The sequence below is a fragment of the Urocitellus parryii genome, chromosome 13 (genome assembly GCF_045843805.1).
Source record: "Urocitellus parryii isolate mUroPar1 chromosome 13, mUroPar1.hap1, whole genome shotgun sequence".
Classification (NCBI taxonomy): domain Eukaryota; kingdom Metazoa; phylum Chordata; class Mammalia; order Rodentia; family Sciuridae; genus Urocitellus; species Urocitellus parryii.
The window spans coordinates 14,448,566-14,461,045 of NC_135543.1; the positions used below are offsets into that span (position 1 = coordinate 14,448,566).

The following is a 12,480-nucleotide window of genomic DNA, read 5'->3' on the forward strand; positions in this document are numbered from 1 at the left end:
AGACATCAGGAGAACTTAAAGTGGTCTTCCCTTTGCCAGTTTGGAATTGGTTTTTAAGTTATAATCCACTGGAAAGGTGGCCATTGGATGTAGGGAATTTAATTCAGTTACTCTGAGGGGAGAAGTTTCACCTCCCCTGCTGCCAGTGCTACTGGGTCTAAGCATCTTCCCAGCCCACCATCAAGTTACTCATGCAACCTAAGCGACTTGGGAAGGCAGCTAGAACAAAAGGCATCCCTTGTGTTAGGTGATTAGCAGCAAATGATGTATGGGGGTGGGAGGGACCGTGGTGTATACAAGGAAGGGGAGCTGGCAGTTGCCCTTGTCTAGAGTGGGGAAGGACAAAGAATGCTGGTCCTGAACACTTGGGGCCCTGGGGGATTTCTTAACAGAATCAAACTGCAGAGGACTATTAGCAGCAGCCTTGCACAGTAAGAGCTAAAATTCTTTGGACATGTTGGCCTCAGACAGTGGAAAATATCTAGTGGCAAATACCTATCAGCTGCTTCTGTATTTCAGCAACAAAAGATAATGGGAAAGCTAACAAATTGCATGTCTTTTTCACTTACCATTGCTTAGTGATTCCAGTAAGTAAATGCAGTTTCTTAGCTGAGCTGCTCTTTCAAATTATTGTTAATTAAATAATACTCCCTAAGAAATCTGTCATTACCAGCAGCCAGGAATGGGTTTGTTGAGTTTGCCTAAGGCTGTTAATGCTCTAACAAACACTCTCTTAATTGACATAAGAGGTAATTTCATTGGGGATTGTAGTTCACTCTTCCCCAAATTTTATAATATATTTTATATCTTAAACTTTTTTCCTTTTTGCTTCTACATTTGGAGTTCCATGAGGCCAGAGGGATCATTCTCTAATGATTCACCCACTGAATAAGTCATTCTTTGTAATGGAAAAAATGTTCACTGTTACCGAATCTATAGTTTCCCCTTCCATTATGACTAAAGAGAAGCAACTAATAACAGATTTCAAAATTAACTTAATCTCCCCCTGTTCATTTCATTTCTTATTCTTTAAAATGAGTGATTTGGGATGGGAGAAATAATTTCTGATATGTCAGAGACCTGACTTTGACATTACTTCCTGTCAACTATTTTCCTTGTAGATGGGAGTGTAGGATGGGCAGAGGAATTATCACTAGATACAGTTGAAAGGAGGAAAGACGAGGGCATTTGGCTCCAGAGAGGAACATGTGCCAGGGCCTAGAATTGAAAGTGACTTTATCTACAAGCATTTTCCTTCTGTTCATGAGCAGAGAATAAGGACATGTATTAAGAAAAAGTCACTTTTTTTTTCAGTGTTAGAAAAGCCTCCATATGCCATTTCAAAAAGAAGTGCTATTTCAGCCTTTTCTTGAATGACCTCTTTTTCATCATAATGTAATATATTTTTTTCACCTTTTGACGGGTACTTTGGTTTTTTAATAAAGTTACATACTTGTTTCAGAGGAATTACACTTTAGAATGCATCCCGGTGGTATTTCATCCTAACAGTTTCATTTGGTTGAATTAATGTGCAGCTGTGCCTTAGTGGGTGGTGGGGGGAGAAGCATAACTTTCAGTTTCACATTTTCAGTGTCATGATAGTAACCTTTATTAGAATAAAAGCATAATTTAGCTGGATAGTACAAAAACATCTCCACATTATATCCGTGATTTACTTTCTTGTGGCCAAAATTATTTCTTTTATTTCACCAAGTTCACGTCTTGACGTTATTCCTCTCCACTGGTGTCACTTGATAATCCTCCATTCTACTTTTCCCCCCTCAAGTTCTTGTCTCTCTGTTTTTCCCATTAAGTCGTGAATGGGCAGGCATCTCTGCCAGTAGGCCTATACATGGCTGAGTACACTTGCTGAAAAGCAGGGTCTCCTTTTGTCTGAACCCTGGATGGCTGCATGTCATTCTGCACCAAAGGGCAGGGCTTCCCTCACAGTAGGACCTTTGCAATAATTGCCAGAACAAATTGAGCCCAGGCTTATCAGTTCTTTCCCCCTTTCAGTTGGAAAATGGAGGGAATAACAGAACAAGGCCATTTTTGACCAGTGACAATACAGTGTAGAAAGAGATTGGATACAGCCAGTGCCCAGTTGTGTTGCAGATGACTGTCATGCGATAGACGGTAAGATATGGCCCCCTGATCACTGAGTTGAGATTTGTTTTTCACACATGACTTACATATACAGCAGGAGAATTACTGGAATTTATACACAGCCACCCAATAAGGGAAACACAAAGAGATGTGATGGGTTGGTGCTTGTGTTAGCAAAGACAATGCTTGGATTTTTTTTTTTAACTAGAAATCAATGAAATAAATAGTCTGTAGTAAGACATTTGTATACAGGACAAGATGCTCATTTAAAAATACTATGGCATTTTTTTTTCTCTCTGTCCCTACCAGAATCTGTCAACCAGTTAAATGTTTTATATATTTGTGGCATAGTTATATACCTCTCCCTGTGTTTGTGTATGTGTGAGTATGTGTAGCTACATGTTTTCATTCACTCATTAATTCCACATGTATGCAGGTAGCCCGCAATATGCATATGCAAATGTGACTGCAAGCAGATGTAATAGCATAGCTGATTTTCTCTTTTACTTACACACATATAATGCCAAAGCCTGATTCTAAACCCACAGCATACCACAGGCTCTCTTCCAGAAGTCTTTCTGACTTAATGAGAGATTGTGTTGAGTTCAAGGATCACATATACACCCAAGGCTGTATACTGTGTCACTCTAGGACCAGTCGGAGGGGAGAGGAGATGGGACCTTTGCCAAACTGGGCAGTGAGCCTTATGTATTAAAACTGCTAAGGCAGCCAGAGCACCTGTCTGTGTGACAACCAGTCTGTATTTTTAAATAATGTTATTTATAAACATTTGGAAGAGTATGTGTGTGTGTGTGTGTGTGTAGCAGGGAGGGAGGAGGGGGAGAGAGAGAGAGAATGTGTGTGTGTGTGTGTGTGTGTGTGTGTGTGTGTGTGTGTGAATTCTCATTCAGTGAGGGAGGCTTTGCTCAGCTGCTTCCAGAGACTGGAGGTAGACAAGATGAGGGGCTCCAGCCAACTGAGAGGCTTTCCATCTGCCCTCTGCTTTGCTTGGAAGTAACCAGCCAGACCAACGGTTTCAGCTTTGTTCCTTTTTCCCCCAGTCATGGTTCTGTTCTGAAGCAGAGGCTGACATGAAGCAAACATGGCATTTTCCTTTGAAAACTGGATTCTGAAATTGGCTTCATCTTTCCCAAAGTACAATGTTCATGCAGTTCTTTCCCAGCTTTGTGAATGTCATAAAAAGAGTCTGGTTTGGTTTGGTTTTTGGTGGTCAAGAAAGGGATATGCTCTAGTTGCTTGAATGTAAGTGGTTGCCTCTGTATAGAAAGTCATGAAAAGGGAAACAAATTAATAATAAAAAACACCTCGCCAGCCTTTTATTAGCAAAATTTAAGGGGATTTAGCAAACTGTGGAGTCATGCAAATGTGGCTTCTTGAGGAACGTCATTAGCATCACGCATAAGCTATAGTTGACAGTTAATGGTTGCCAGGGCCCCACAGGTCATGGCCCATAGCCAGTTTGTTGCCATTGAAGTGATGCTTATGGTAAGAGACCCCTGGATAAAATGTATAAGGTGTGGATGACCATACATTATCTGAACCAGTTACACTGTAGTCATTTGAAACTGTAAGACTTTTAATGGGGCAATGGGAGGGAGGAAGATACTGGAAGAGTACAGTGTATTAAAGGTCTCTTGGCAGCAACTATGCTAAAATGGAGAGGTAAGAAAAATAAAATTTTTAGGAAAGAATTATCAATATTATTTAATATCATGCTCTTATCCTCCCCAAACACTACACACATCTCTGCACAGAAATGAAAAAGAATCCTAGAGATCAAGATTGTTCTCCATGTATGCAAGGACAAGACTTGCGATTTTTTTTTAATATTTATTTTTTAGTTGTAGGTGGTATTCTACACAATACCTTTATTTTATTTTTATGTGGTGCTGAGGGTTGAACCCAGTGCCTGATGCATGCTAGGTGAGCGTTCGACCTCTGACCCCCAACCCCAGCCCCAAGACTTGCAGTTTTAACTCAGTTTCCCTTTGAATTTGTGACTCATTGTTGCTCATGCAGATACATTTGAGTGCTATGAACTTAATAATGAGAATGATCACAAAGAAGGTACATGAGGAAGTAAGCAGCCATTTACAGAATCAGTTCTCCAGTGGATGCAGTTTGATGTGAGTGCAACTGGATTGCTTGGGTTGTTAGCTTCCTTGTTTATAGGCTCTGATAACTTGGGCAAATATTTAACCTTTTTGTACTTCATATATGCAGAATGGAGCTAATACTAACCAGTTTCTACATGTCTTACCTAAGTTATATATGTGAAGCACTGGGTATTAGAACTTTGGCAACAGTAAGTACTCAGTAAACCCTAGCTATTAATGCTGGTAAAAGAAGCAATGTAGGTTTTGGCATCAGGCAGAAGTAGGTTTAAATTCTTCTTTTATATTTTTTGGCAAATAACTAAATCATTTTGAGGATGAGAGTTTTTCAATACACAAAATTGTGAGGTTCCTATACAGATGAAATTATCTCATATAGTCAATAAAAGCATAAGTATGTAGAATATAATAGATGTTCAATAAAAGTTTAAAAAGTAGGAAGGACAATACTCCTATGGTGTAAATTGTAATTTTAGTCTTTATTATTGTTTGGATAGTTTCCTTTAGGTTTTTGGAGGAGGAATGCATTTTCCCAACTTGAAACTTCGTGTTAGTTATTGTCCAGTAGTGGTGATTTTGCCAAAGCTATTGAAGTTGCAAGCCATGTATTGGGTTGATAGGGGAAATGGAAGCTCTATAGTAATAGGATATAAAATTCTACCTGGTTTATCACAAGAACATTTTATTCCTGATATTTTTGGGGAGTGTGGGGGACACCTAAATGCCACAAACATTCTTCTTCATTGTGACTGTGTGAAATGGCCAGATTCTTAAGAGGAGAAGGAGAATTATGTCTCACAAGTATCTCCAAAGATAGAATAGGAAACATATTTTGCAATTGAATAATTTGTACATGATCTTAATGAGAAAATGACTGAGGATATCTGAGCAATATGCTCCCTGATGGTAAACTCACCATTATGTGTGGAGACTTAGAGATGGTGTCAGACACCCTTGGGGTGTCTGTCTACATACTCCTGCTTTATCTGAGAACTGTCCATTCTTCCAGAGGATGCTTTCTTATAGCCTTGTTTCTTGTTTTTTTTTTTTTTTGTTGTTGTTGGTTCTTTTTAATTATACATGACAGTGGATATAATTATGTAAGCATGGAATATATCTTATTCTAATTAGTACCCTAGTCTTGTGGATGTACATCATGGTGACAGTCACTGTGGTATATTCATATATGTACATAGGAAAGTTATGGCATATTCATTCCACTGTCTTTTATAGCCTGTTTTTTAAACAAAGGACTCTGCCTGCTCTCTGCCTGAGACCAAAGCAGTTTTGGAATAGGGTGGATGGATACTTGATCTGGGATTGGAACAGACAGGGACGGCTGGGCTGCATACCCTGCAGGAGCAGAGTGAGAGGTGGGTGAAGAAGAGTGAGGCACAAGGCCTAGGGAGGGAGGCTGAGCTGAACCACCTATCCTCAGATTCTGGGAGTTATCTTTTTAAAAGCCAGCTTGAAGGAATGTTGTATTCCTTAGACCAAAGCTTTACTGGGAAGAGTTCTATCTATCTCATGGGAGTCTAGCCTAAATTTGTGTATCTAGGGAAAAACTGTTTTGAGTTCACCATAGAATTAATCCTCTTCCCTAACCCCTAGATTGTTTTGAACAACTTTATTAATGAGGTGAACTACAGAAGGTAGAGTTGTAAGATGACCTTTTAAGAAATGGCAGTGACATGATGACCTACATTTATTCTGTAACTTTTTGAGACTAGAACATCATGTCATAGAGGTATTTATGAGTTCTAATTTTAAAGGGAATACACTATGTACTATATTTAAATGAAGTAGTAAGTTTCTATGGTAAATGTTAGAAAATAAGTTTGAACATTTATGAAGTAACCAAGCTAGATTTTTCTGGGGTAAAAATGTGGGTGGAGAATCACTCAAACACTTATATCTTATAAATATTATATTGGAATTTATTTTTAAAATGATAACTATTCACATGGTGAAAAGAAGCTGTTTGCTTCTATTAAGGCATGTGCCTTCTTTTGTGTTTAGTATTGTTTATGTGACTGGTGAACGTGCTTCCCCTGACAGATTCCATATCTGGGTGTGTCGCTAAGGTTCTCTGTCGAGTTAGAATGAAGATTTTTTTTAAATTGACTTAGATCTCACAGATGTCCTCATTCATGTTTTTTGGATGCTCCGATTTCCTGCCCAACATTCTTGTTTCATTTCAGTGTTAATTTTTAAAGCCAGCTATTAAAGTTCACTTGGTTTGATAACAAATTTCCAGCAAGATATTAAAGTTTAAAAGTGTTTGGGAGATCAAAATATTGGTTCATTTTTGCAAACCTGGCAACTCTAGCCAGTTCCAGGATTCTTATTGCCATTTCTATTTTCTCTTCTGTCTTTAGTGTGATAAGAAATATGTGTGCTACCAGCAAAAAGCCCAAACAGTTACAAGATAAGCAGTGTGTCATTCTTTTTAAGAAATGACAGTAGTCAACTTGGGAGGCTCAGCTGGGTGGATTGCAAGTTAAAGGCCAACCTGGGCAATTTAGTGAGATACTGTCTCAAAATAAAAAGGGATGGGAATATAATACTCTGAGATAGGGCACCCTTGGGTTCAATCAATCCCCAGTGCTGAAAAAAAAGAATAAATGAATGAATGAATGACAGTAGTAACTAGCATATGTAAAATTATGGGTGGGAGAGTCCAAGGTCTGGAGAATGGCTAGAATTAAGAGATTTAATCCTGTTGTTCACTTTTTTGATTTGTTTTTTAATAGCTGTAGGAGTAGGTGTATGTGGCATTACCTATTGACCATGACCCTATTTACAATTTCAGTTTTGATTTAACCAAGTTTTGATCAAAGGATATTCTTGGGCAACTAGGTCAACCAGCTTATGTCTAGTGAATTCTGTGATGAACACATTTAAAATATTCCCCAGCATGAACTGGGAGCTGAAGTTGTTTGATACTACAACACTAATTTTGAAGCAATTGATTCTTTTTGTGGATAGTGTCATTTCCTGACATTGGTTATAAGATGATTGTTTTGCAGTGACAGGCACTTTTGAGGCTTTCATAAATATGTTCAATGGCTTCCTAAGGTTTTAAAGTAAAAATACTTCCTATCTAGACTATCATGGAGGGTTCCAACTGGCTTCCCTGCAATCTCAACTTCAACTCCAGTTCTGGGTTATTTTAATGTCTGCTTTTAAGTTTGAGAGGTCTGGCTATTTTTCATTCTGATGCTAGCTCCCTCCTAGTTCCAGATATTGATAAATGGGTGTGGTTGCTTTCAGCTCCCTGAGGCTTTGAGTGACAGCCCATAATCATTTCCAGTTAGTGTTTTGATCAATGATTCTGGAGTGAGGGTTGTTTTGGCAGAGAACCATCAACTCCTGTTGCAATCGCTGCCCTGGCTGGGGTCCCTAAACTGTAAAGCTGAACTGCAGAAGTATTAAGAGAACAGATGGAAGGGGATATTCCTGGTTCTTGCTAGTAGTGACAAGGGAAGCTGTTTTAGTTTTAATTTTTAAAATGAGGGTAAAGGTAGGGAGAACTATCACTGTCAGTATTGTGTAGTGGGTGGACGAGGGAGGGTGGAGGGGAGGACCAGAGTAGAAGGGTGGGCTGGGAATGGGTTTGGACAGGAAGAACAATGAGCAAAGTGATATTTCACACTTCAGGAAGTTGTTAAACTTTTCTTTTTACCTTGTTAAACCACTAAACAGTTCTTTTCTCAGATGTTCCCTTGAGTTTTTTTTTTTTTTAAGGTTAGAAATATAACTATGTTGCATAAGCAGAAAAACTCTGAGCTTACATAATGTATATAATGATGTTATCAATAAAATTTAAAAACAAAATTACCATGGTGGTACATATTTAATTATGCACACACTTCTTACTGAGCTACATGGTAATAATGGTCAGTGAATAGCATAAACATTATAGCTGGTGTTCCTTTTAATAGGGAAGGGAACTAATATTTATTGAATCTCCAATATCTGTTGAGTTCCATGCTGGGTGCTTTACATATGTTATCTTATTTAATATACTTGTTATCAGGCATTTCTAAGCCTGTTGTTGGTGGAGGAGGGAGAAGGTACATGTCTGAGTCCTATGATGACCCAGAAATCCTCTTTTCTTTGACAGGGGTGCACATTTTCCTAGTGGTCCAGGGATTTTTGCCATCTCTTTGGTTTGGGAGTTTGTACTTTTTGAGCTTGGAATCTTAGTCATACATGAACAGAATAAGCCATACCCTATCTTGCTTTCATATGTCAGTAAAGGATGGGAGTTGACCAAGTAGACCATACTCTAGTGCTCACATTGGAAGCAAATTCTTCCAAGTTTTTGAGGGGATGTGTGAGGGAAACCTTCTGCAGTCCCCAGTTTGACTCTTCCTCTGCCCTCCTGCTAGACAGCCTTACTAGGGGAATGGGAGAAAGTCAAGTAGTATGCTTTAGAGAAGTCCCTCCATCCCCATCCATCTTGGGCCCTTCCTACCATGTTTACTGAGGGTGCCTGGCATTTTCCTACTGAGAGTATGGCTTTTTTTTTTTTTTTTTTTTTTAATCTTCTGGAATTAGGACATTCTTTGAAAGTCTGATCTTGATTTCAAGCCCCAGAAAATGTAACAATATGTACCCTTCAAGTTAAGACTGCTTGATTCAGAGGTTCACCCAGATGACCAAGAAAAAGCAGTCTTGGGATCTGAGCTCCTTAATCAGTGAAATCTGATCCTGTCTCCACGTAGACAGTTTCAGAACTGAATTGAATTAGAGGACACCCAGTTGGTATATGTTAGCCAGAATTTATGGTTTACTTGCTGATGGGAGAATTCCTCACACCTTTTGAGGTCACAGAAGTAATAGGTGTTGTAGGGGTGTAGTAGGAGAAACTGGGTTTGAACTGCAGTTGTTTCCCTTTTTATCCATTCTCCCAGTACTACAAATTTGCTCTGACCTGCTATTCCAGTTAAATTAGATGTGTTTTGGGTCTTAGTATACTTCCTACTTTTTGTCATTTGCGTAAGGGAGATTTAGCATAAAATCTGTTGTTTTGAACTCAGTTCTAGGAAGACTTATTACAAAGGTACCTAGAGGAGCTTATTCCAAGATTGCTCTGAGATGATTATCATTGCAGAGGTATATCAAGGTCACTTTTTTTTTTCAGTTTCTTGACTTTAAAATGCCTTTGGAATTTCAAACTTAAAATTCTCATCCCTTTCAGTGAGTTCCGTCTCTATGCAAAACTTGCTTTTGGCCTGCCAAATTGAAAGCATCTGGATGGAATACTGAATCTAGGTCATATTTTTTTAAACCAATGTGTCCTTCTCTAGAAGAAAGGAAATCAAATCCAATAACATCACACAGAGAAGAGGGTAAAATGGTTCCAACAATAGCTTTTCTTTCCAGCAATTGGTTGGGATGTAGTATGCACTACTTTCACTCTTCCCTCTCTACTTCCCCAGGCCCCAGATTTCAAGGACTGATTTGAGTTTTTAGAGTTACAGCTGTTCACTTTCAGTATCCTGTAGCACCATTCTCTGCTATGTGGAATGCCTAGCACATTCCTTGTCAAGGACAGAGGTTAAAAGAGGGACTTGCTCTTCTTTCCAGTGAAAGAAAGACTTTCTGGAGTCTTGTAGATGGGTTTGGACTTTAAAGTGCATGGGAATCCTCTGGGGTCTTGTTAACATGCAGATTACTATTAGGTCAGTCTGGGTTGGGGCATGAGCATTTGCATTTCTATAAAGCCCCTAGATGTTGCAAATAGCTGCTAGTGGTGGACTGATTACATCTTGAGTACTAAGGGTTGCTCTTTGAGAACTCCTAGTTCAGAAGAGCTTTCTTTGTTCAGTGTCTCTCCCAATACTTGATCCTCTCTGGGTTTGGGATGTTTTATGCATATAACATCTAGAACTTGAATATTATTTAATCACATAAGGATGAATTTCCTCCATTTCCCCTTTCACATTGTTTCCAAATCTCTCTGAAGTCCACTGATAGTTTAAAAATCTGTGTACACAGAAACTTGCCATTTCAGAGAAGATATTTTTAACTGAGTAGAGAGAGGGGAAAACAGGGAAAGCTGCATATCTATGTTGAATTTGTACTTCATCATCAAAGAATTCAGAATATAATTTTATCAGAGATGATAGAGTTTCATTAGTATTTACTTAGTACTGAGGTAAGTAATGGCTAGAATGGTAGCGGATTGAGACATTTAATTTCCAACTTTCCAAGTGCTCTAAATAAAAAAAGATTATAATAATATGACTGAAGCTATTATATCCACAGCAGCACTTAAGACTGATAGATATAATGTTCCACTTAGGAGCTATTATGGTACAATTAACTAGATGGTATTAAAAAGAAGTTTCTTAAAACACTTAAAGTTGTAAAGCTATTCAGAAATAGATCTCTGCTTCTCAAGTAAATACAAACAAGGACGAGAGTCATTTGAGTGGATAATAAAGGAAATCAACAAGCCCAACTGTAGCTCCCTGTGGATGAGATTTAAAGCAACACATCCATACTACTTTCTGCAATTAACATAAAATATACTTAAATTTGGAAGATTTACTCTGCCATCACCTTCCCACACAACAAACACAAATCCCAGGCTAATTTGCTTTCATTAATTTGCATGCAGTTGCCAGGCTCTCGATGCTTGTGCACAGTCTACCTTCAAGTTAAGTTACTGCACATGGGCCCTTGGCTTCTGTTCAGCTCCTGAAGGAGTTATACCTATTTTGAACCTTTCAGCCTGATTCCATCACCCTGAGGAAGACTTAGATGACGTGTGCACAATCAAAGGGGTTTCTGAGAACAATTTTTTGCTCATCTTCTTGCAGAACACAGACCCAGCTGCCCAACTCTGAAAGGGAATGGGCCGTGGTAGCCTTAATGTGGGAAGAGATACTCTTCCAAGATGTCTATTTGATGGGCAAATTTCTTGATCCCCTTCTCTCCAAGTATTGCAAAGAATGGGCCTAATAAACCATGATGGAGGGCCCAATAAATCATTAAGAACTTTCAGTGGTTTGGAGTTCTTTTTGAGAGAAATCCTTATGTGGAAGAGGTGGATAGCCTTCTTACTGGTGGTGCTGGGGATCGAACCCAGGGCTTTGTACATGAGAGGCAAACACTCTACCAACTGAGCTATATCCCCAGCCCTTGGAGTTCTTTTTGGAAAGGGATAATTGAAATGTTCCTTTTTCCCTCAACTAAGGGAAACCATATTTTGAAATAGGGAGCAAATAGTAGGTTTATGTTGGTTCAATATTATTATCACAGTGAAATAAAAATAAAAAAAGAAGGAGGTTATAGAGAATGAGAGACAGACTTGCAGAGAAGACACAGGAAGGCAGAGGAAGTAGAAGAGCAGAAGACTCACATCATGGTTGTTTAAACACTTGTGTTATGTACTATATGTATGTACCTTAAAAGTGTTTGAAGGAAGATCAGTTCCTTTGCTCACAGGGGAGTCAACTGAGAACCCAGATTGCTCACTGGAGAATTTGCATTTTAAAATTAGCTACAACAGAGAAAAGGGGCAGCAGCAGCTGAGGTCAACCAGGAATCTGCAGTGGGTTGCCATGGCAATGAAGGCTCCAGGCCTGACTGGATGGAAAAGAGGATGGGGCAGGCTGGAGAATTGTCAGCTTCTTTGGTGCTGAGTTTTGGATTGACTCTTGAGAGCATTCAGTTCCTCCCAAAGAGCTAAGGTCTTGCTACGTATTTAATATGTTCTATATGTTTTCTAAGAACAGCCCTAAAGAGTGGGAAACCCAAAGCATGTTCCTCCGTCATTATATTGGACCCTTCCAATAAGTCAGTGAACTAGATAGGACAGGCATTAATACTACACCATCCAGTCAAATGGCAGATGAAACTGAGACCTGGCATTGCATTGCTGGAGGAAATTGGCCTAGCTAGGAGGAAGTAATTATTATTCATTGTGGTTGAAAAGGGCATGGCTCTGCCACTATGATAATTTGGGCAAGTAATTTAACTTTTCTGTACCTTTGTTTCCTCATCTATAAAATGAGGATTACATTGAGTGCCTGGCTTTAAAGGTTGTTGTCCTCATTAAATGAAGTGCTACAGCAAGCATGTGAAAGTGTCTGGCAAAACTGTAAGGTGCTTAGTCTGCTGGCTGTTACTATTGTAATTATTAGGAAAGACCAAGATATTCAGATCAAGTGTTCTACATTCATATCCCATTCATACATCCAGAGCTCATTTCAGTCAACTGTAG

At 38.9% G+C, this 12,480-nt stretch overlaps 1 non-coding gene across 1 annotated transcript; it reads right to left on the minus strand.

The window, feature by feature from the left end:
- Positions 1 to 11,318: 11,318 nt before the first annotated feature.
- On the minus strand, positions 11,319 to 11,391 carry Trnae-cuc (transfer RNA glutamic acid (anticodon CUC)). The gene has a single exon. It is a non-coding gene; the product is annotated as a tRNA-Glu (tRNA).
- Between the last annotated feature and the right edge of the window lie 1,089 nt (positions 11,392 to 12,480).